The sequence below is a fragment of the Scyliorhinus canicula genome, chromosome 4 (genome assembly GCF_902713615.1).
Source record: "Scyliorhinus canicula chromosome 4, sScyCan1.1, whole genome shotgun sequence".
Taxonomy (NCBI): domain Eukaryota; kingdom Metazoa; phylum Chordata; class Chondrichthyes; order Carcharhiniformes; family Scyliorhinidae; genus Scyliorhinus; species Scyliorhinus canicula.
Genome location: NC_052149.1, coordinates 6,315,026 through 6,340,510, shown reverse-complemented (window position 1 = coordinate 6,340,510; position 25,485 = coordinate 6,315,026). Strand labels below are relative to the sequence as shown.

The 25,485-nt window shown below is 48.4% G+C and overlaps 1 protein-coding gene across 1 annotated transcript in view; it reads right to left on the bottom strand.

The window, feature by feature from the left end:
• The window catches only part of lpar3 (lysophosphatidic acid receptor 3), an 88,836-nt gene extending 63,555 nt beyond the window's left edge, over positions 1-25,281 (bottom strand). The window contains exon 1 of the mRNA XM_038793637.1: positions 24,908-25,281. The gene's annotated coding sequence lies outside the window, so the exon portion shown is untranslated. The remainder of the gene's footprint in view (positions 1-24,907) is intronic.
• Positions 25,282-25,485: the final 204 nt, after the last annotated feature.

Genomic DNA, 25,485 nt, shown 5'->3' with positions numbered 1-25,485 from the left:
CTCTTATCCGTTTGTATATGCCGCACGAAAACCAACTCTTTAATCAAGCATTTGGTAACTTCTTCTGATAAATCTTTGTGTTTGAGTTATGATTGATAACACTGCTGGGAAGTGCCACTTTGTTACAGGTGTGATATTGAACCAATTTATAACAATTATTTATGTGCAAAATTGAAGTAAAGCTTTTATTTATATTTATTTATAGAGGTGCACATTACTAGCAGGCATCTTCTAACCCCACAACTGATGTATGTTCCTCTTTCGAGGAGCACAAGTGAAACCCTCGTTAATGTCCACCATCTCATACAATTAAAAACCATTAAATATATAGTTGACAAATAACAACAGTGGCAAAGAAGACCTGAGAAAAACACCAACTTGATAGAGAGAGAGCCAGAGAGATAGACAGACAGACAGAGAGAGAGAGACAGTGAGAGAGACAGAGAGAGAGATAGACAGGCAGAGAGAGACAGTGAGAGAGACAGAGAGATAGACAGACAGAGAGAGAGAGACAGAGAGAGAGATAGACAGACAGACATGTTTTGTTATGCTCTTGAAGTAGCATAAGCTGCTTCCTTGATGTGCAGTCTGACAAAGGAAGGTTCAGACTTGGAGATAGCTTCAACACATTTATTAAGCTACTAACAATTCTCCTACCTGGATTCGACTCTACTGTTAATCCTTCTATAGCTACTCAGCCTGACGAACCAGTCTGCTACAATCCACGTGGTGGGTGTGATGTTCAATCAACCCTGTGTCTGTACTCACTGAGTGTCTCCACTGGAAAGAGGAAGATCATGTGTGCTGTGTCCTTTATATATGGGTTGGTGTAATGCCCTCCTGTGGTGGTGTCACCTCTGTGTGTATCGTGAATGCCCATTGGTCGTGTCCTACCTTACTGACCTATTGGTTGAATGTCTGTGTGTCATGTCTCTGGTGCTCCCTCTAGTGTCTATCTAGTCTATGTGTATTTACATTAACCCCTTGTGTATTTACAGTGATGCATATCACCACAAGACAGACAGACAGAGAGAGACAGTGAGAGAGAAAGAGACAGAGAGAGAAAGAGACAGAGAGAGAGAGATAGTGAGTGAGAGAGAGAGAGAGAGATAATGAGAGAGACAGAGAGAGAAACAGAGAGAGAGAGACAAAGAGTTAGAGAGAGAGAGAGAGATAGTGAGAGAGAGAAAGAGAGAGACAGAGAGAGGGATAAAGAGACAGAGAGACTGAGAGAGAAACAGAGAGAAAAACACAGAGAGAGAGATAGTGAGAGACAGAGAGAGAGGGAGAGAGAGAGACAGAGAGAGAGGGCACCTTTAACATAATAAGATATACCAAGGTCCTTCACAGTGTGGCCACCTAAAATGGCCTCCTGCAAAGAACACTGGGAAAAATGGTCAAAGCCAGGGACAGACGGGCTGCAGCTTGCAGATACACTAAAAGCTGCAGCTCCGACATTTTTAACCACCCAGGAAAAAGGCCATCTCCAGGCCATCCCAGGAACAATAGAACTATGCTGTCAACACACTTGTTTACCAGACACAGTGATGCGACCATCAATTCACACGAGACAGAGAGTTGAAGTGAACAGTGGCTTTAATCAACTAGAACAGTGCCTGCCTGCGACTGCTCTGCAATGAGAGCCGCCTACAGGGCAGCTGCTCTTATATCTCCCCTCAAGGGGGCGGAGCCCACAAGGGCACCAACATGATACAATCAGTGTAGTACAGTACAGTGGTCCATAGGTGGAGCCCACATGGGCAACAGCGTGGTCCAATGTAGTACAGAGGTGAATGGTTACTATAATATGTTCACCACACACAGCGGCACCTAAACTCCTTATTTGAATGGGCCTGCCTGCCCCAACACTGAGTGCCCGCCCCAAAATCGATGTGGCAGCCCCTGATTGGACTCGATCGATCAGGGTGATCTAGCCCTGATCGACTGACTGACAATGGCCCAAAGGGCACAAAATCTGAGCAGGTTAAAAGGTGCTGCACCACCTGAGAATCTCTCGCTGTGCAGCAGCAACCAACCACAATGACCATTCACTGGCCGAAGAGAAAGACCATCACCCGACCAACTGAAGGAAGACCAGAGCCAGAGCAGACCAAGGAATGAGCATTGAGGACTACAAGATTCGGGAGACAGATAAAGGCCAATATCTGTCTGGTACTTGCTAGTCACTCTGAAGTTAAGTTAAAGTCTTGTGCGTACTAGCTTTGTAGTTTAATTTAAGTGTGTGTGTGTGTGATCGATTAACAGTAACAATTGTGTGATAGTGAATAAATATTGAATCACTGTATGAAGAAGACTTGTAGTCATTTGTCCACTGTCGGCGGGTTAAAGACGCACTGTGGTTTCGGCACAACAACAGGAACAATTTAAAGTAAAATTTGGCACCAATTCACAGTAGGAGATATTAGACAAGGTGACCAAAACCTTTATCAAGGGGTAAATTTTAAGGAGTGTCTTAAAGAAAGAGAGATTGAAAGGCAGAGAGGTTGAGAGATGAAATCTCATTGCCTACGGCCTTGACAGCTGAAGGCATGGCCACTAATAATGGAGTCAATAAAATTGTGGATGCTTAAATGACCAGAATTAGATGCAAGAGGCTATGTAATGGGGCTGGAAGAGGTTACAGATATAATAAGTAGAGAGGCCACGAAGGGTGTTAAAAACAAGGCTGATCAATTTAATATAATAATAATAATCTATATTGTCACAAGTAGGCTTACATTAACACTGCAATGAAGTTACTGTGAAAATTAACTAGTTGCCACACGGCGCCTGTTTGGGTACACTGAGGGAGAATTCAGAATGTCCAATCCACCTAACAAGCACGTCATTCAGGACTTGTGGGAGGAAACCGGAGCACCCGTAGGAAACCCACGCAAACATGCAGACTCCGCACAGACAGTGACCCAAGCCGTGAATCGAACCGGAGACCCTGGCGCTGGGAAGCAATAGTGCTAACCACTGTGTTACCGTGATTGATACCTGTTTGATCAGGAGTAAGTGTAGGTCACTGAATACAGACATGAAAAGTAAACGGGATTTAGAGTAGCTTAGGATATGGATGGTAGAGTTTTGGACGGCCTTAAGGTGACAGATAGTAGAATGCAGAAGGTCAGTCATGAATGAAATGGAGGTAACAAAGGCATGGAAATAAATTGAGGTGGGGCAGAGTGGCCGATGTTACAGAGGAGTCTTATTGACGGCGCCTACATGTTGTCGGAAGCTCATCTCAGGGTCACAAGTGACACAAAATTTGGGAAAAGACAAGTTCAGCTGCAGAGTTATCAGGGAGCGCGATGAAGTTGGTAGTTGGAGAATGGAGTTTGCAATGGAGACCAAAGTCAACAGCGTCAATCTTCCCGATATTGAAATGAAATTAAATGAAAATCGCTTATTGTCACGAGTAGGCTTCAATGAAGTTACTGTGAAAAGCCCCTAGTCGCCACATTCCACATTCCGGCGCCTGTCCGGGGAGGCTGGTACGGGAAGAGGAGGAGATCTCTGTTCAGTCCGTACTGAAAGTGGATAAGGAATTTCAGAACTTAGTAACAGTCGGGTGTCCAAAGAGGCGGCGATGAGACATAACTCTGGCCGCTAGCTTCCAGCTAGCCCTGTCCACCAGCACAATCCTCCGGTCATGCCGAAGACAATGGACCTTTGGCTGGTTTGCTGCATCCGCTAGAGGAGAAGCTAGCCAGCGCAGCTTGGCCAGGAAATCACAGCCTCCATGTCGGTACACATTTAAAAAATGAACACTGTGCTTCTGAATGGTGTCTCTCAGGGTCACCGCGTAGATGAGAAATAGGAGGGGATCCAGAATAAATCCTTCAGGGACCACCAGAGGTAACAGTGCGGGAATGGAAAGATAATCTGCTGCAGGAGATTCTCTGAGATTTGATAGTCAAGAGTGGATTTAGATTCATTTAAATGGCCAAGGTGGGAGATGAGGATCACATTGCCAATTATACCAAAGACTCCAGACAGTGGAAAGAGATCGAGGAGGTAGTGCACCAAACTCACAGTCATATGGGATGCCATTTGAGACTTTTATTAAGGGGAAGGAGGGGTAATTATATAGGATTTGGCAGAGAGAGGAGCAGTTTGTGAGGAGATGGAGCTGCATACAGACTGGGTGGTTACTTAGTGGGATAGAATCGCGGGAGCAGGGGAGTGTCTCGGTTCATGACTAGCTCAGGACTGACATGATTGAGGATAAGGTCGAATTGGAGACTGATGCAGGGCTCGAGGGGGAAGGAGGGATGTGGCAGAGAGAGTTGATAGCCTCAATCTTACTGAAAAAGGTGATAAACACATTGCACTGTTTCTAAAGGGCACGGCGGAGGAAAGAGGGCAGATGGTGGCAAAAATAAGCTGCAACTTATATTTACATTCAAGGATGATGCTAACATAGCGAGCAGTTTTGGCAGAGGTGAGACTGTTTTGAATATGCAAATCTATATTCCTTAAACCAGGCAATGTAGGGAAATAATTAGAATGGGAGAGAGTAAGATATATGAACTACTTTGGGGCAGCAGGGTAGCATGGTGGTTAGCATACATGCTTCACAGCTCCAAGGTCCCAGATTCGATTCCCAGCTGGGTCAATGTCTGTGTGGAGTCTGCACGTCCTCCCCCTGTGTGCGTGGGTTTCCTCCGGGTGCTCCGGTTTCCTCCCACAGTCCAAAGATGTGCGGGTTAGGTGGATTGGCCATGCTAAATTGCCCGTAGTGTCCTAAAAAAAGTAAGGTTAAGGGGGGGGGTTGTTGGGTTACGGGTATAGGGTGGATGCGTGGGTTTGAGTAGGATGATCATGGCTCGGCACAACATTGAGGGCCGAAGGGCCTGTTCTGTGCTGTACTGTTCTATGGTTCTATGGTTCTATGGTTCTACATCTGCCAGACTTGATGTAGCTACACGGTCCATATACATGATTGTGCAAGAGTGTACATAATAGAGTATACAATCGGTCACCATGTATTAGTCTCTTGACAAAACAGAGCATTGTGAAACACATTGAAATTAGATGCTATGGGCGCGATCTATTGGCCTCGACATGTCCATTGAGGTCGGGATCCAGATTTTCATATTCAAGTGAGTGGCTCGTCTCACTTGAACATGTCTGCGCCAGATCTACCCAGCAGCCAGGATCGAACAGCCTCACTCGGAGAGCCCGAGCTGGTGCCGTTTAGTGCTGGTTTCCACAAACATGGACCAGTCATACCGCCAGGCACTTGGGCGGCGTGTGTCTCCCAGGCAATCGGGGGCCCCTGGGTGGTCGGGCCAGCCGGACACCTTAGCAGTGCCACCCGGGCACCCTGGCAGTGCCACCTGGGTACCACCCTGGCAATGTCCATAAATTAAGTAGAACCCTGTTTAATAGCAGTAACATTCTCAACACTGCCAGCACCGGGAATCACCCCGCTAAACGAGCCTGACACAGGACTCTATTTAATTACCATTGAATCGCACCCCGTATCTTGTTGAGCTAGCTGCCTGAGGCTATTAATGAAAATGGAGGGGACTCATTGAAGCCATGGCAATCTGGATAATTTTACTCCTCGAGCAATACCCGCAGCAATAGCTGAAACTCACAGCGGGAGAAGTATTGGATTTAGGTTTAAAGGAGTGAAATTTCGTCATGTAATTTGACAATAATGTAAGCACTGCCAGATGGTCGATGATAATGTACAGCCAAATTGCTCACACTATTGCTTCCTAAAGATACTTGATGCTAAACTCGTTGCCAGTCCATTCTCACAACGTGGGGTGAATGGCGTGTGTTTTGTTATGCATTTGGTGCATTGCCCTTTCTCTTATATGTCGAGAACTGGCAAACATACCAAGCATAAATATTTGAAAAATACAAAATAAATCTGTGAGCCATGTGTATAACTGACTGTTAATTATACCCAGAGATGACTGAAACCAAAAAACAGGTCAGCAGTTTTCAGAACTGTCTGTTCCTTCATTCTGCTATAATTACTGAGATTGGAATCTCGAAACTCAGGGCCATGTTCCAGACAATATTGTTGTTTTCTGCTCAATCCCCCTTCCCACCACTTCCCAGCTGGTAAGTCTGTGAGTGACCGGCGAAGGTGATTCCTGACGGGAGATCAACAAAATGGTATCGGCACCAAATTTTCCAGCAAGGTTTATTTTTCTGCTTCAAGTATTTGGCTCACTTCCAACCCACGAAGCAAACTCGGGGCAGGTAAACGGGGCTGTGGGAGGGAGGGGGAGGTGGGTAAGCAAGTGGAACATCTGCCCCTCACCCCTCATTCGGGAGGCTGTGCCATAATCTGGAGCTGCGGGCGAATCCGATTGGCCAACGGCCTCATCAGTCCCAGCAGCTGTGTGGTGATTGCCAGGAATGCAGGAGAAGGGAGAAGTGGATTCTCGAAGGAGGCATTACTGGGAGCTTATGCGGAGAGCACTTGGATAGCTCAGGTAGGCGGGCTGGATGAGGGGGGAAGTGGGGACACCCCACAATCGGCAAAAGACAGCCCACAAAAAGCGAACTATCCTTCGCTCCCGCACTTTTAAAGAACAGGGGCTGGATTCTCCGTTTTGGGGACTATGTCCCCACGCCTGCGTCAAAACTGTAGACTCACATGGCAGAAAAACTGGTGTGAAAGGGCCACATGTTCCCAGCCCTGCAGGGGACTAGCAGGGACCCAGCGTAAATCTAACAGCTTTTGCTGCAGATACGGGCCCCCACACTTCCAGGTCAGAGGCCACGCTTGCACATGGCGATGGCCTCCAGCGGCCGCACCATGCTCCATGCCAGACTCAGACAGCGGAACTGGACACTGAAAATACACCCCCCGATCGGCCGCGTGCCCGACTCTGACCGCCCGCCCAAACATTGCTCAGCCGCGTATAAGGCCCCTCTTGCCCTCCGATCAGCCCACCCCCGACCAGGGCGGCCGCGGACTGAGTAGTATCCAACCGGCAGGACCATATTAGATCCACGCCATCGAGACTTCGGCCGGTCGGGTGCGGAAAGGCGGGCAGAGTGGGCCTCCAGCAATGACCACAGGTCGGTGCTAGGCTCGGAGAGTACGCCGCGTTTCGGGGCCCGCAGAATTGGAGAACCGGCGCCGGTCCCAATTCCGTGCAGGGAAATGCATTCTCCTCCCCGGCGCCGGCCGCGATTTCAGCGCGGGGTGCGGAGAATCCAGACCCTTATTTTAAGAATTGGGCTTCCCATCCCTGCTTGGCTGCCCATTTCAAATGTTTTGTGGGGTGGGTAGTGTGTTATCAGGGTTAATTGGCTTGGTAACAAGACTAATTGACGCTTGATTACTTATTCAAATATAACGGCAGGGCTGCCAATCTTGCTGCCCACCCAACCCTTCCGTGTTAGGGGGTGAACTCAAGGATGGGCATGAAAGTGGTGGGCTGGTCACCTGCCTTATTTTACATGTCCCGCAAACAGCTAAAAGCACACCCAGAGGGGGCATATAACGTGCAGTCCTACAAGTTTACATTTGTATAAAATGGCATAACGTTCCGTCCCCCAGATGAAACGTAGAATCCTCCAATCAATGACCCAAAATACTAAGGAGAAAGTGTGGTAGGCTATATTCGGGGTATTGCGGTACCTAGGTGGGATGTACCTTATACTGTAGTATGAGTGGTAGAACCTGCCTGCTGGTTCCGCCCAGCAGGCGGAGCATAAGAGTCTGTGTTTCACCCACAGCAGTCATTCTGTATCGGAGCTGCTGGGGTAACTACTTGTTCATTAAAGCCTTCAATTGGACTACAATCTCGCTTCAGTAGTGATTGATCGTGCATCAATTTAATGAACAAGACTTGAAGAATGGCTGCTCTCCGCATCAAGCCAGAGTGTCTACAAATCAACCCCCACGCGGCAAATGCAGCAGCAACTTTTAAACATTGGCTGGCATGTTTCAACGGGTACATCAGGACGGCCCCGACTACCCCCACGGAGGAACAGAAAATGCAAGTCCTCCACTCAAGGGTGAGCCCAGAATTCTACACGCTTATCGAAGACGCGGACGGTTTCGAGGACGCAATGACTTTGTTAAAAGAGCACTACGTCCGCACTGTGAATCAGGTATATGCTCGGCATCTTTCAGCTACCAGATGGCAGATCCCAGGGGAATTACTGGACGATTTTTACTGCGCATTGTTAGTGTTAGGTAAAAACTGTAACTGTCCACAAGTTCCAGCCAATGACCAGACCGAACTCTTAATACGGAATGCTTTTGCTGCAGGCCTGCTGTCCTCTAAAATCTGCCAGCAACTGCTGGGAAACTTGGAAAGAGGCACGGAAACTTGCGCACTCCCTAGATGTAGCCTCCTGCAATGCCCAGGCCTACGTTCCTGACCGCGCGGTACCCGCATGGACAGGGTGGACCCCACCCGCGGCCGATTCCAAAGCACCCCTAAATTCCCCACAAGCTAGTGCAGTGCGGCAGCCAGGAAACCCGGGGGGGGGGGGGGGGATGCTATTTTTGCGGGTAAAACAAACACCCCAGGCAATGCTGCCCGGCCCGATCCGCAATCTGCAAGGGCTGCAGGAAGAAGGGGCCCCTCGTGGCAGTATGCCAGGCCCGGTCACTGCCGCTGTCTCCATAGCCGAACCGGGCCCGCTGCCATTCCTCTCCTCACAGGCCAAGTGTGATTCATGGGGGCAGCCATCTCGAATGACCCAGACTCGGCTGGCCATGTATCGCCTGATGAGATCACCCAGCCGGCCATGTGCGTTTCATGGGGGCAGCCATCTTGGATGGCGTCTCAGGACCCCGACTCAGGTGGCTGTGTATTGCCTGACGAGATCTCTCAGCTTCTGCCACAACTTGCCTCAGCGACACTGGACCAGTCTCGGCCCCGAACGCTTTTAACCGCTACGACGTCGGTACTCATCAACGGGCACAAAATATCCTGCTTGATCGACTCTGGGAGCACGGAGAGCTTCATCCATCCCAATACGGTAAGACACTGCTCCCTCGCTGTACACCCGATAAAACAAAAGATCTCCCTGGCCTCTGGGTCCCACTCTGTGGAGATCCGGGGGTAATGCATAGCCAACCTCATGGTCCAGGGCGTGGAGTTCAATAACTTCCGACTCTACGTCCTTCCCCATCTCTGCGCTGCCACACTCCTGGGACTGGACTTCCAGTGTAACCTGCAAAGTTTAACGTTCAAATTCGGCGGCCCCATACCCCCCTCACTGTCTGTGGCCTCGTGACCCTCAAGGTCAACCCGCCTTCCCTGTTTGCAAACCTTACCCCCGATTGCAAACCCGTCGCCACCAGGAACAGATGGTACAGCGCCCAGGACCGGACCTTCATTAGGTCGGAGGTCCAACGGTTACTAAAGGAAGGCATTATCGAGGCCAGCAACAGCTCAAGTGGTGGTTGTAAAGACCGGGGAGAAACATAGGATAGTCATAGACTACAGTCAGACCATCAACAGGTATACACAGCTCGACGCGTACCCTCTCTCCGCATATCTGAAATGGTCAACCAGATAACGCAATACAAGGTTTTCTCCACAGTAGACCTTAAATCAGCCTACCATCAGGTCCCCATTCGCCCGGACGACCGCAAGTACACTGCATTCAAAGCAGATGGGCGGCTCCATCACTTTCTAAGGGTTCCGTTTGGTGTTACAAATGGGGTCTCGGTCTTCCAACGGGAGATGGACCGAATGGTTGATCAGTACGGTCTGCGGGCCACGTTCCCGTACCTCAACAATGTCATCACCTGCGGCAACGCCCAGCAGGACCACGACACCAACCTCTGCAAATTTCTCCATGCCGCAAAAATCCTTAACTTAACCTATAACAAGGACAAATGTGTGTTTAGCACCGATCGCCTAGCCATCCTCGGCTACGTAGTGCATGATGGAGTCACAGGCCCAGATCCCGAACGCATGTGCCCCCTCATAGAGTTTCCCCTCCTCCACTGCCCCAACGTTGCCTGGGCTTCTTTTCTTGTTGCACCCAGTGGGTCCCCAATAATGCGGACAAGGCCCGCCCACTAATCCAGCCCATGGTTTTCCCCTATTGGCAGAGGCCCGCCAGGCTTTCAGTCGCATCAAAGCAGACATCGCCAGGGCGACAATGCATACAATCGATGAGTCCCTCCCCTTCCAGGTCGAGAGCATCGCATCAGGCGTAGCTCTGGCTGCCACCCTCAATCAGGTGGGCAGACCCGTGGCCTTCTTTTCACGCACCCTCCACACCTCAGAAATCCGCCATTCTTCCGTCGACAAGGAGGCCCAAGCCATCGTCGAAGCTGAGCGGAATTGGAGGCATTACCTGGCCGGTAGGAGATTCACTCTCCTCACTGACCAATGGTTGGTAGCCTTCATGTTTGACAATGCACAGCGGGGCAAAATTAAAAATGATAAGATCTTACGGTGGAGGATCGAGCTCTCCACCTATAATTACGAGATCGTGTATCGTCCTGGGAAACTCAACGAGCTTCCTGATGCCCTGTCCCGCGGCACTTGTGCCAGTGTACAAGTAGACCGACTCCGGACCCTCCACGACAACCTCTGCCACCCCGGGGGTCACCCGGTTCTTCCATTTTGTTAAAACCCGCAATCTGCCCTACCCCATCGAGGGGGTCAGGGCCGTAACCAGAAACTGCCAAATCTGCGCGGAGTGCAAGCCGCACTTCTACAGGCCAGAGAAAGCGCACCTGGTGAAGGCTTCCCCCCCCCTTTGAACGCCTCAGCGTGGATTTCAAAGGGCCCCTTCCCTCCACCGACCGCAACACGTATTTTTGAAATGTGATTGATCAGTACTCCCGGTTCCCTTTCGCCATCCCCTGTCCCGACATGATGGCTGCCACCGTCATTAAAGCCGTCCACAGCATCTTTACCCTGTTCGGTTTCCCCGCCAACATCCAAAGCGATAGGGGGTCCTGCTTCATGAGTGACGAGCTGCATCAATTCCTGCTCAGCAAGGGCATTGCCTCCAGCAGGACGACCGGTTACAACCCCCGGGGAAACGGGCAAGTGGAGAGGGAGAACGGGACAGTCTGGAAAGCCGTCCTACTGGCCCTATGGCCCAAGAATCTCCCAGTGTCCTGATGGCAGGAGGTCCTCCCCGATGCATTTCACTCCATCCGAGCACTACTGTGCACTACTACCAACGAAACACCTCATGAACGTCTCCTGGCCTTCCCGAGGAAGTCCTCCTCGGGGGCCTCGCTCCCAACATGGCTGGCAGCCCCCGGACCCGTCCTACTCTGCAAACACATACGGGCCCACAAGTCGGACCCACTGGTCGAGAGGGTACATCTCCTCCATGCTAACCCCCAGTACGCCTATGTGCCGCACCCCGACGGCCGACAAGACACGGTCTCTCTCCGTGATCCGGCCCCCCTTGGATCCCCACCCTCACTCCCCCCCCCCACCAACCCCAACCATTTTCTCACCAGCACACCCCACCGCAGCCCCCTTCCCAGGAGGATCCGTCCTCCCACTGGCCCCATCCGGATGCGATGAAGCTGAAGACGACACGCTCCAAGAGCCACGGATGCTCGAGCCGACGCCAGCATCACCGCCGTGACTGCGACAATCGCAGAGAACGCCCAGGGCCCCCGACCGGCTGATAGTTTCATTGTAAAATGAACTTGTCAATAATTGTCTGTAAATATGTGTATTGCATGGCATCAAGGAGCAGTAACAAAACTGAAGTCAATGGGAATCAGGGGGGAAACTCTCCGCTGGTTGGAGTCATACCCGGCACAAAGGAAGATGGTTGTGGTGGTTGGAGGTCAATCATCTCAACTCCAGGACATCACTGCAGGAGTTCCTCGGGGTAGTGTCCTAGGCCCAACCATCTGCAGCTGCTTGATAAATGAATTTTCTTCCCTCATAAGATCAGAAGTGGGGATGGTCGCTGATGATCTTGCAATGGGTGGTACGGTAGCACAGTGGTTATCACAGTTGCATCTCTCAGCGCCAGGGTCCCAGGCTCAATTCCCGGCTTGGGCCACTGTCTGTGCGGAGTCTGCACGTTCTCCCCATGTGTGCGTGAGTTTCCTCCGGGTGCTCCGGTTTCCTCCCACCAGTCCCGAAAGTCGTGCTGTTAGGTAATTTGGACATTCTGAATTCTCCCTCAGTTCTCCCGACCAGGGGCCAGAGTATGGCGACTAGGGGCTTTTCACAGTAACTTCATTGCAGTGTTAATGTAAACCTACTTGTGACAATAAAGATTATTATTATGTTCAGCACCATTCACAACTTCTCTGATACAGAGCAGTCCATATACAAATGCAGCAAAATCTGGACAATCTCTATGTTTGGGCTGACAAGTGGCTAGTGACATTCATGCCACACAAGTGCCAGGCAATGGCCGTCTCCAACAAGAGAGAATCTAACCATCACCCCTTGACATTCAATGGCATCACCATCGCTGAATCCCCATTAACCTGGGGGTTACCATTGACCAGAAACTGAACCGGACTAGCCATATAAATACTGTAGCTACAAGAGCAGACTAGGAATCCTGCTGTGAGTGACTCACCTCCTGACTCCCAAAGCCTGTCCACTATCTATCTGCATGTGTCACAACACCCTGGGCTGATGTGCAGTTGACCCAGAGTCGCAACACAGATGAAATGATATTTTATTTAAAATACCCGAGCTTCTCGGTTGAGCGCAAATAAATTGTAGTCACCAGGGGCGAAATTCTCCGACCCCCCCGCAGGGTCGGAGAATCGCCCGGGGCCGCCGAAAATCCCGCCCCCGCCGTGGCAGAAATTCTCCGTCACCCGGGGATTGGCGTGGGCGAGAATCGCGCCACGTCGATCGGCGAGCCCCCTGCGGCGATTCTGCGGCCCACGATGGGCCGAAGTCCCGCCGCTGGGAGGCCTCTCCCGCCGCCGAGGTTTGAGCCACCTCTGTGGCGGCGGGATCGGCGGTGCGAGCGGGCCCCCGGGGTCCTTGGGGGGGGGGGGGGGGGGGCGGGGCAATCGGACCCCGGGGTGGGGGGGCGCCCCCACGGTGGCCAGGCCTGCGATTGGGGCCCATCGATCGGTGGGCGGACCAGTGTCGTGGGGGTACTCTTTCTCTTCCGCCGGGCGGCGGGCGTCAAAGGCCGCTGGTGCCGGTTTTTGTGCCAGTCGGTGTGGTGCCAACCGCTCCGGCGCGGGCCTAGCCCCTCGATTTGAGGGCTTGGCCCCCAAAGGTGCGGAGAATTCCGCACCTATGGGGAGGCCCGAAGCCAGAGTGGTTGGCGCCACTCCCCTACACCGAGACCCTCCGCCCCGCCGGGTAGGGGAGAATGCCGCCCCATGTTTGTAACTTTAACACAAGTAACCTTTTATCATCTACAGTATTATAATGAAATGGACAGAAGATGTAACTGGCTATCTAATACCCCTTTCCCTACCCCCCTCCTACTACCTCCACTCTCTACATATGTCCAAATATACAGAAAAACAACATAGAGGGGAAAGGGTGATTGAAAGGTAAAGAAAATATTAATGAAATAAAAGGATAAAGGATCTTTGATGCACTGGGATGATTTCCAGTTAATATCTTTCTGAGGTTCAGGCTTTTGTTTTGGTACTTTTTCCTTCTAGACTTGAGATAGTTTTCTCTGGTGACCATGATGTGGAGATGCCGGCGTTGGACTGGGTTGAGCACAGTAAGAAGTCTTACAACACCAGGTTAAAGTCCAACAGGTTTGTTTCAAACACTAGCTTTCGGAGCACTGCTCCTTCCTCAGGTGAATGAAGAGGTATGTTCCAGAAACATATATATATAGACAAAGACAAAGTCTTTACAGATCCAGAGATAGGGGTAACCCCAGGTTAAAGAGGTGTGAATTGTCTCAAGCCAGGACAGTTGGTAGGATTTTGCAAGCCCAGGCCAGATGGTGAGGGGTGAATGTAATGCGACATGAATCCCAGGTCCCGGTTGAGGCCGTACTCATGCGTGCGGAACTTGGCTATAAGTTTCTGCTCAGCGATTCTGCGTTGTCGCGCGTCCTGAAGGCCGCCTTGGAGAACGCTTCATGCCCCACCATTACATCCAACGGGTCTTTCGGGACTTGTGGGAGGAAACCAGAGCACCCGGAGGAAACCCACACAGACATGAGGAGAATGTGCAGATTCCGCACAGTGACCCAAGCCAGGAATCGAACCCTGGACCCTTGCGCCGTGAAGCAACAGTGTGAACCACTGTGCTATCATGCTGCCCGCGAGGGCACATTCGTAACCATGGAAGAGGGAAAGACAGTCAGGTCAAAGGACCCGCTCAACTGCCCGATGCCTGGACCTGTCAATGGCCACGTTGGCCATGTCCAGGAGCTACAACAACTTCTGATCTGCCCACCTACCACAACATCTCCCCCCGCACCCCACCATTCTCACTCCTGCACCAAGATCAGAAGCATGGAGCTGAATTGCAGACAAAACTCAAAACCTGAGGAGCAACCCCATCAAATTCCCAAAACGGAGCTGGAGCTTACACAACCTATATGGACATGGAACTCAGCCTCCTCAAAGGCACAGAAAATACTGGCAGCCGGAAGTCCACAAAACTACTTAATCTTCATTGCACGGAATTGTTATATCCGTGAAAAATCCCTGATGGGAAAGGGGAGGACCTGGGTCCCACACCTTCTCCAGGTGGCAAAGTCTCTCTTCACATATTCTTTCGTGCAAGATTAAAACAAATAACCCAATAAACAAACGAATGCCGCTTAAAGGGACAATGTAACAAAAAAACACAATGGTTGGGATTCTGACTCCCGCCAGCCCCGTTTTCCGGCGTGTTCCCGCCACAGCGGGATTCCCCTTTCCGCAGCCAGCCAATGGAGAAACCCGCCAGTGTCAATGCGATGCCGGTGAATCAGAGAATCCCACAAAATATGTCTTTTGAAACTATTTTGAGTACACAGTGCCAATGAAGTAAACTAATGAACTATTCAGCAAAGTAAGTGATGAACCACCCCACGGTAGCACAGTGGTTAGCACAATAGCTTAACAGCTCCAGGGTCCCAGGTTTGATTCCGGCGTGGGTCACTGTCTGTGCGGAGTCTACACATCCTCCCCGTGTGTGCGTGGGTTTCCTCCGGGTGCTCCGGTTTCCTCCCACAGTCCAAAGATGTGCAGGTTAGGTGGATTGGCCAGGCTAAATTGCCCTTAGTGTCCAAAATTGCCCTTAGTGTTGGGTGGGGTTACTGGGTTATGGGGATACGGTGGAGATGTTGACCTTGGGTAGGGTGCTCTTTCCAAGAGCCGGTGCAGACTCGATGGGCCGAATGGCCTCCTGCTGCGCTGTAAATTCTATGATAACGTGGCACAGTAACAAAAAGAAAACTACAACAGAAATTTATTAAATTGAAATAATATTTGTAGGTCGACGATACACTCTAGCCTCTGTCTCATCCATCGCAAAGATTTCAAGCGTACTACTGACATCACACCCGCCCTCTCCAAGGACACCCCGGCTCGAGAGTGTCACCCTGGATTGTTCTCTTACACCTCCTGAGTGGGACTTGAATCCGCAACTTTCTAAGTCAGAGGCAGGAATGCTACCTACTACATCACGGTTAATAAAAGGAGTGTTCCTTTATATCAACACAAGTAAGTACCCAATGAGTGTAACCCCTGAGCAATCAGCTGTAATGCAGTGAGTGCCGGAAAATTCTATGAGTGCAGCAGGAGACCATGTCTGATCATGTGACATTCCGAAAATCCATATAAGCAAAGAAAAGTCGCCATCGTCCCAGAAGACCATAGGCTGCTTTAGCCTTTGAGGTGGTGATTTAACCGCAGGATCACCAGGGGCGGGGGAAGGTTGAGAAGGCGGGGCCTTCCTGAATCACCTCAGCCGGTGCCGGAATTGAACCCGTGCTGCTGGCCTCGTTCCGCATCACACACAGCTCAGGTTGGTGCCATTGGATAATCATTGGGAGGTATCTCTGGCTGAGTTATCAACATGAAGGCGTGCAAGGTTCGATCCCGGCTCTGGGTCACTGTCCGTGTGGAGTTTGCACATTCTCCCCACATTTACATGGGTTTTGCCCCCACAACCCAAATATGTACAGGGTACATGGATTGGCCAGGCTAAATTGCTCCTTAATTGGAAAAAATGAATTGGATTACTCTAAATTTATTAAAAAAAACATTAAGGTGCGCAGATGAAATGTAAGACTTCGCTCCAGATGATATTGAATAATAAGCACAGAGCAGTGATTGAACCTCAGATTCTGCTAGATTTTACACAGTCTTAACCAGCTACATCACAAAGGAAGCGGCATTCACAAATGTGACACACAATTACGGTTGATTTTCATGAACGTTGGTTATGGGTTGTACTAACTAGAGAATTAACTTGTAGTTATTAGAACAGTGTTAATATAAGCTAAACAACACACTGCAAACTGACAAGAGAGCATGAACTATCTGCATTCATGTGGACAAATGAATTTTGTTATGACGCCAGTTGATATTATGTCTGGACAGGAAGATCCCAAATTGGAACACTGGCTCAAAAGACCATAAGTTGTACTATTTAAATAAAACACGGAGGAACAAATCTCGGGCCTGCTGACTAGTTTTAACAATAAGAAAAAGAAAACATTTATTAAACATGAAAAATTGGATTATTATACTTATTATTATTGGATTATTGGATCCAATTATTGGATTATTTTACAACACTCCGTTATCTTAACGAATACACACAGATTTTAAGATTAACACGGATTACAAACAACATCTTAAGCTACAACGGTCTCATTAATACACAAAGACCCTTTCTTTCCACTCTGAGCCCCAAATCAATGTTTGTCGATATCTCCTCACAATTGCCCCAGATGATTATCACAGGAGTGTTTCCAAACTCCACTCCAAAAACAGGCTTTAGAATCTTCTCTCACAATACTACTTTCCCTTAGCAGTTTGCAGTCCAAACTCCAGTCCGCGTTATCCAAATTACACTTTTAAACAATGTTTCTGCTCTGTTTTTTACAGGACATCCAGTCCAGGATTTTACACTACCACATTTTAGGTTTTCTTTGTCTTCCTTGCACAAACTCTGAGAGGCAGCCACCGATTTCCACGATTATTTCAACCCACATTTCACAGGCCTGAAAATCACTTCAGATGTCTTTCTGGCATCTCAGCCTTCTCAGATTGGTGTGGCTTTACATCTCATTGCTCATCTCGTTGTTCAGTATCATGTCTACCTGATTATTCTCCTTGTAAATATACCAAAGCAAAATAATTATTTTCTATTTTTGCCACCTCTCTAACATTACCTCCCTCAAATACAGGGGCACAGCACAACTGTATCTGCACTGGGTATGGGTGATGCATCCCCCTGGTCCGTGAGTGGAAGATGAGGGATGGCCCAAGGTGCAATTGTGGATTGAGTCTCAGATCACTGAAGACATCAGATCAACCTGCCCGCTGAGATCTGTTCGGAGATTCCTCATTTCCCTCCACCGTCGAATAGACAAACGAGACATCCCACTATAAGCTTTGTCCATCATTTCAAAGCAGTAAGCACTACATTGTCAGAACTCCTGCCCTCTCTGCATCAGAAGGCTATGGGTTCAAGCCCAACTCCAGGACTACAGCATGTCATTTCAGCTGACACTTCAGTGCGGTATTGAGTAACTGCTGCATTGCCATCTTTTGCTTGAGACATACAGAGCTTGGTCAGAGAGGTAGTTTTTATTGAGTGTCCTAAAGGAGGAGAGAGGTTTGAGGGCTTCAGCAATTGAAGGCATAATGGTAGAGCGATTAAAATCAAGGAAGAGCAACACTGAGAAAATCAGATTAATTGGTCGGTCATTTTGGGTGCAATCTGTGGGACACTTCTGAACAAGTTGTGGCTACCATGTTTCCTGATATAATGACTGAATGTAATTCTCTGCTTGCTCCCTCCTCTCCTTCATATGTTAAAGTGTCAAGTTAATGAAACAGAATTAAGTAAATACACATCTAAAGGAAGAGAGGCCATGTTCTCAATTCGGCTAGAAATGCTGGTTACTATTTAGCACGGCTGAATGTTTATTGAACAATGAGTTAATCCTTGAGAGCCGATATCATGGAATTTAGTGACATTCGATATCGATCATAAAGAAAATAAATTGGAACAAAATCCATCTTTCCTGTGAATCTCCACAGCATTTAATGTATCTTTTGGACTAGATGTAGTTAGGTGGACTGATTACTTTTCCAAATCTTGTGGCTGAAAAGACAAAAATATTCTTGAGTTTCACAGCTGTGAGTCAACCTGAATATCTCATTAGGTACCATCTTATAATTCCCTAGTGTCAGTAATTCAGTAATTTAAACTGAATTGAATCTTAATATACTCATGCATCAATTCATGTAAACCTGCCCTGACCATGATTGGCAAATAAAATTGTGTAATATGACGTTGGCTAAGAAAATGAAATGTTTATGTTGTAATAATTCAACAAGAAAACATATTAGCACCTGGTATTTGTCCAGAGAGGTGGTCCTGTAGCTCAGTGGGTAATGTCCCCGTCTCTGAGCCAGAAGCTGGGGGTTCGAATCCCATTCCAGGACTTAATGGCCAAGGAAGGTGCATTCATAACGCGGTCAAACAGCCTGCAAAATCCTTGCAAACACACTAATGACTGGCACTAGGAGTGGGAGAGATTCCTGATCAGCGACGCTTGATGCGGGATAGCGCCACACAAGCCTCAAGCTATACGCCCCTGGCGACAGATGAACGGCCTGTTCATGGAGAATGGACAAAAGTCTGCCTTAATGTATCACTAGGTGCAGGAAATAATTGGAAATTGGAACCGTTTGAGGAAAAAGAAGGTAGTTTTAAGGGCTTTATATTTGCATTGGTAAACGTTAAAACAAAGAACAGCACAGGAACAGGCCCACGGCCCTCCAAGCCTGCGCCGATCATGTAAACTATCTAAACCAACCGCCTGTATCCTTCTATACCCAGTCTGTTCATATGCCTATCCAGATAAGTTTCAAAGGTCGCAAATATATCTGCCTCAACCACCTCATTTGGCAGTGCATCCCAGGCCACCACCACCCTCTGTGTAAAAAATCTTCCCCCGCACATCTCCACTGAATCTATCCCCCCTCAACTTGAACTTGTGCCCCCTTGTGATTGTCATTTCCGCCCTGGGAAACAGCCTCCAACTGTCCACCCTATCTATTTCCCTAATAATTTTATAAACTTCTATCAGGTCGCCCCCCTCAGCCTCTGTCTCTCTGGGGAGAACAACCCCAGTTTATTCAATCTCTCCTCATAGCTAAAAGAAATAAGGCATATTTTTAATTGGGTTTACTAAATGTTCCTGTGCCTGGAAGAGTAAAACCTATAGTTAGATTCTTTTTTAAAATTCATTATTGGGACGTGGGCGTCGCTGGGTGGGTCAGCATTTGTTGCTCATCTCCAGTTGCCCTTGAACTGAGTGACTCGCCCGGCCATTTCAGAGTTGGGTAGTTAAGAGTTAACCACATCGCTGTGGGTCTGGAGTCACATGTAGGACAGACCGGGTAAGGACGGCAGATTTCCTTCACTAAATGACATTAGTGAACCAGATGGGTTTTTGCGACAATGGGCAATTGTTCCATGGTCATCATCAGACTTTTAATTCCAGAGTTTTATTGAATTCAAATTTCACCATCATTCGCAAGGCGGAAGTCAGATTTGTGTGGATGTACATATCAGGATTGGCAGGCTGGGTTTATTTAACTTTGTAAATGGATGGCTGAAGGATGACCGAGTAGGACTTTGCTAAAATTAGGTAAAATGTAGATAGAGTGCAGGAGACAGAGGGGAGTTTTCCTCTTGTCGGGAAGAGCAGAACTCGAGACCAGTTATCAGAGAGTCACCAAGAAATGCATTGGGCATTCAAAAGAAACCTCTTCACCTGAAGTGTGGTGAGAATGTGGCCACCACAGGGAGTGGCTGAAGCAAATAACATTAATGTAGTTAAAGGGAAACTGGGCAAGAATATAAGGGGGAAGGGAATAGAGGGTTAAGGTGGTAGATTTAGATGAGGAAAGATGAGATGACCCTCAAGTGGAGCAGAAACATCGGCATGGACTGGTTGGGTCCAAAGTCTTGTTTCTGCGTCCTATATCCTATGTAATCTTATGAGGCCGAAGCCAGGGCCCTCTGCTGATGGGTCAGCAATAAGATGTTGCTCCTTCATAGTGCATGCACCCCACAATACCATCCATCTGGATAGTGGTCCATGGCAGTTGCATGAATATTAGCTGCTGTTTCACAGAATGGCTGGGGGCAATTTTAAGCCATTTCATGGTTGGCTTTTCATGACTTTGTTAATAGGACAGCCTGGATTATTCATGTCTTTTCCAATCTCATTGAGTGCAATGTCTGCACAGTGAACAGCAAGTGAGACAGCACAGGGAGACACACAGACTTGAACCTCCCTGACACCGTGCTTATGAAGATGTTTAGCTGTATAGTCACAATCCTTGTGTGGCAGCTGTGGGTCCATAAGGTAGAGAAAAATTCTATAGCAGAGGAGACCAAGGCCACTGTTGTAGCGTGATGCATTCTGGCTGTGCACCTCCATGACAGACAGCTACATAGGATCAGGAGAAGGCCATTCAGCCCATCGAGCCTGCTCCCCCATTCAACCAGAGCACGGTTGATCATCTATCTCTCACTCCATTTTTCCCACTATCTCCATATTCCGTAAAAATAGAAACAGGGACTCCTACTTCAGACTCCTATTTATTGACTACAGCTCCGCCTTCAACACCATAATCCCAGCCAAGCTCATATCAAAGGTCCAAAACCTAGGACTTAGCTCCCCACTCTGCAACTGGACCCTCGACTTTCAGACCCACAGACCACAATTAGTTAAAATAAACAACAACACCTCCTCCACAATAGTCCTCAACACCGGGGCCCCGCAAGGCTGCATACTTAGCCCCCTACTATACTCCCTGTACACACACGCATGGCAAAATTTGGTTCCAACTCCATCTACAAGTTTGCTGACAATACGGCCAGTGTGGGCCGGATCTCGAATAACGATGAGTCAGAATACAGGAGGTAGATAGAGAATCTAGTGGAGTGGTGCAGTGACAACAATCTCTCCCTCAATGTCAGCAAAACTAAAGAGCTGGTTATTGACCTCAGGAAGCAAAGTACTGTACACACCCCTGTCAGCATCAACGGGGCCGAGGTGGAGATGGTTAGCAGTTTCAAATTCCCCTGGGTGCCATCTCCAAAAATCTGCCCTGATCCACTCACGTCGACGCTATCACCAAGAAAGCACAACAGCGCCTATGCTCCCTCAGGAAACTAAGGAAATTCGGCAGGTCCACATTAACCCTTACCAACTTTTACAGATGCACCATAGAAAGCATCCTATCTGGCTGCATCATAGCCTGGTATGGCAACTGCTCGGCCCAAGACAGCAAGATACTTCAGAGAGTCGTGAACACCACCCAGTCCATCACACGAACCTGCCTCCCATCCATTGACTCCATTTACACCTCCCGCTGCCTGGGGAAAGCGGGCAGCATAATCAAAGACCCCTCCCACCCGGCTTATTCACTCTTCCAACTTCTTCCATCGGGCAGGAGATACAGAAGTCTGAGAAAATGCACTAACAGACTCAAAGACAGCTTCTTCCCTGCTGTCTCCAGACTCCTAAATGACCCTCTTATGGACTGACCTCATCAACACTACACCCTGTATGCTTCATCCGATGCCGGTGCTTATGTAGTTACATTGTATACCTTGTGTTGCCCTACTGTATTATGTATTTTCTTTTATTCCCTTTTCTTCCCATGTACTTAATGATCTGTTGAGCTGCTTACAGAAAAATACTTTTCACTGTACCCCGGTACATGTGACAATAAAGAAATCCAATCCAATACATAGAACATAAGAGCAGGAGGAGGCCATTCGGCCCTTCAAGCCTGCTCCACCATTCATTATGACCATGGTTGATCATCCAACTCAATAGCCTGATCCTGCCTTACCCCCACGTCCTTTGACCACATTCGTCCCAAGTTCCATATCTCACTGGTTCTTGCTGTCTTGGTCTCAACTTCGTTCTTCCTATGTAATTAGCATCCAGAAATGTATTGATTTCTCTCTTGAACAAGCTCAATGATTGACCTTTCACATCCCTCTGGGCAGAGAATTCCAAAGATTCACCAGTCTCTGAGCAAAGAAATTCCTTCTGATCTCAGTATTAAATGGCCTGCCCCTCATTCTGACTCTGTGACCCCTAGTTCTAGACTCATCAACCAGGGGAAATATCCTATCCACATCTAAACATTTTGTAAGCTTCAATAAGATCGCCTTATTTTTTTTTTTAAATGTTGGAGGATACAGACCTAATTTCCTCTGCCGCTCCTTATAAGACAATCCCGTCATCCCAGGAATTAGTCCAGTAAACCTCTATTGCTCTTCCGCTATAGTAAATATATCCTTCTTCCGATAAGGAGACCAAAACTACACAATACTCCAACTGTGGTCTCACCAATGTTCCAGACAATTGCAACAAGACATTTTCACCCCTGTACTTGAGCCCCTTGCAATGAAGGTCAGCGTACTATTTGCCCTCCTGATTGTTTGCTGAGTCTGCCTGCTGGCTTTTAGTGGCTCATGAACAAGGACACCATGTCCCTTTGGACACCCACACTTTCCAGCCTTTTCCCAGCATTGAAGAAATGCTCCGTCTTTCTGTTTCTTTCGACTAAAGTGTATAACTTCAGGCTTATTCACAATATATTCCATCTGCCAAGTCCTTGCTCACTCTCCAAATACCCTTGCAGCCTCCACACAACTCACATTCCCACCTAGAACATAGAACATTACAACGCAGTACGGGCCCTTCGGCCCTCGATGTTGCGCCGACCTGTGAAACCATCTGAAGCCTATCTGACCTACACTATACCATTTTCATCCCTCTGTCTATCCAGTGACCACTTAAATGCCCTTAAAGTTGGCGAGTCTACTACTGTTGCAGGCAGGGCGTTCCACACCCCTACTACTCTCTGAGTGAAGAAAGCTGCCTCTGACATCTGTCCTATATCTACCACCCCTCAATTTAAAGCTATGTCCCCTCGTGTTGGTCATCACCATCCGAGGAAAAAGACTCTCACTGTCCACCCTATCTAACCCTCTGACTATCTTATATGTCTCTATTTATGTTATGTGTTATCGGCAAATTTGGAAATATTAAATTTTTTGCTGGGAAACTGACGACAGCCCACATGGGAGCTCCCAGTGTGCATTAGTTTGTTACGAACTTTGCAGCTAATGTCAGCAAGAAGATGATCAATTGCCTGAAAGTGGCCGCCCAGTCTGTAAAGCAGCCAAATGTGCACGTACTGTCCAGTAATTACACTGACAGTGAATGCCTGAACAATCTGTTAGTGCCAGGCACTGTGTGCTGAAAGGGTCAGAACCCTTCCTGATAGGGAACAATAAAGAAATGAATCTTAACAAAATTGTTTCTCTGAGCTCTTCCAGTGAGAGGGGCTGGTTTAGCTCACTCAGCTAAATCGCTGGTTTTTAAAGCAGACCAAGCAGGCCAGCAGCACGGTTCAATTCCCGTACCAGCCTCCCCGGACAGGCGCCGGAATGTGGCGACTAGGGGCTTTTCACAGTAACTTCATTGAAGCCTACTCGTGACAATAAGCGATTTTCATTTCATTTTTTATTTTCATTGTCCTCTATCAGGAACCGTTCTGAGCCATTGAGTGTGGAGGATTAAAGTAAGTTTGAACAGTTTTGATGAAATGAAAATTGCAGCTAGTTAGTTCTCACCTTTGAAGAGTAAAAGTGGGTCAGCGTTTCTGCAGTAGACCCAACATTTAAATGTACACAGCACCTCAAACAGGGAAACTCATTTCAACCTATAGTAACAATAACCTTTATTGCCACAAGTAGGCTCACATCAACACTGCAATGAAGTTACTGTGAAAAGCCCCTAGTCGCCACATTCCGGCGCCTGTTCGGGTACACTGAGGGAGAATTCAGAACGTCCAATTCACCTAGCAGCACATCTGAAAGTGAATTTGAGTACAATCGGTGGCAAGTGAAGTGTGGTAGCATCCATAAGAGTTTTAGAGGGTGAAATAGCCCTGCGAAGGTTGGCACCAGTTAAGCTTCCTATCTTATTAAAAACATGTGAAATGAAATGAAATGAAAATCGCTTATTGTCACGAGTAGGCTTCAATGAAGTTACTGTGAAAAGCCCCTAGTCGCCACATTCCGGTGCCTGTCCGGGGAGGCTGGTTACACATATCTTTAAAACGAGAGCGAGCGACCGTCAGGGGCAACAGTGATACTCACCCAGCATCAATGCACCAGATTCCCTGGTCCTCTAACTGCTGTGTTAGTACAGCTCACAAATTGGCGGAAGCATTTCCCGACATTTTAACATCAACTACAGTTCAGGAAGAATTCCATTGCCCGTGAACTTCTTGTGTGATATCGAAAGCTTGAAGACACACATCCCTTTGATAGGGGGTTACTAGGTGACCAGGCCATTGCTCTAATCTTTACAGCATTCCAGTGATAAAACAAGAAACCGCGTTCAAAAAATAGACAGCAGACTGGAAATGAAGATCTGGCAATTTCACTTTTAAACACAGTCACCATCATTCACACTGATCCCATTTGCTTACTTTGTAAAACTCCTGGAAAATGTTCTCAGTCATTTCATTAAATTCCGGTGGCTAAAGCCCGGGGAATTAACCAATAATTCACCCAACTGTGAATTTGGAAACGAAAGTATATTTGAAGTCCTGGTTGAGGAATCTGCTTAGCTGCGTTGGGAGACTCACCCCCCACTTACCTGTACAGAACAAGGCTGATCAACAAAGCAGAAGGCAGCCCTGGTCACATCAGCAAGATTCAGGGCTCAATGGCATTTTGCTCACCTTCTCCCGGTTTTCTGGGGGCAGGGGTAGGGAGTGAATAAAGCAGCAGTAGTTCCTCCCAGGGTCAGGACACTTCCAGAGATCTCTGTTCTTGCAGCGGTGCTGGGCGAGTTTCACTGCCGCCCCCTTGGGATTCCTTTTCTCACTCTCTCTCTCTCTCTGTTGTGTTGAGAAAGTTGCACAGCCCTGGCTGTGTGCCCTCAACCCAAGGAGCGAAAAGGGGACAAACTTTGCAGAGAGGACAGCTCCCTGGCCAGTGTGGGGAGGAGAGGAGGAGGGGGACTTGTGAACAGGTGGGGACGCTTTGTCTGGACACGAGGTGCTTTGAGGAACTGTTGGGCTAAGATTCCTGTCGAAGATAAATTGTGTTGACAAGGAACACTGACTCCAGAGAAGTGGGTGTCGGATTTCCCTTCATGTTGGAGCACGTTCACCCACTTAAAGGAAGGGAACATGTTAAACAGGTCTGGGAATGTCGACACATTGTGCCTCCTGGGTGCGCCGTTGATTTCACCATTCACCCAAATTACGGCAACAGACCCTGGAGAGGGGCGGAAGCGCCCAATTGAAAAAATGAA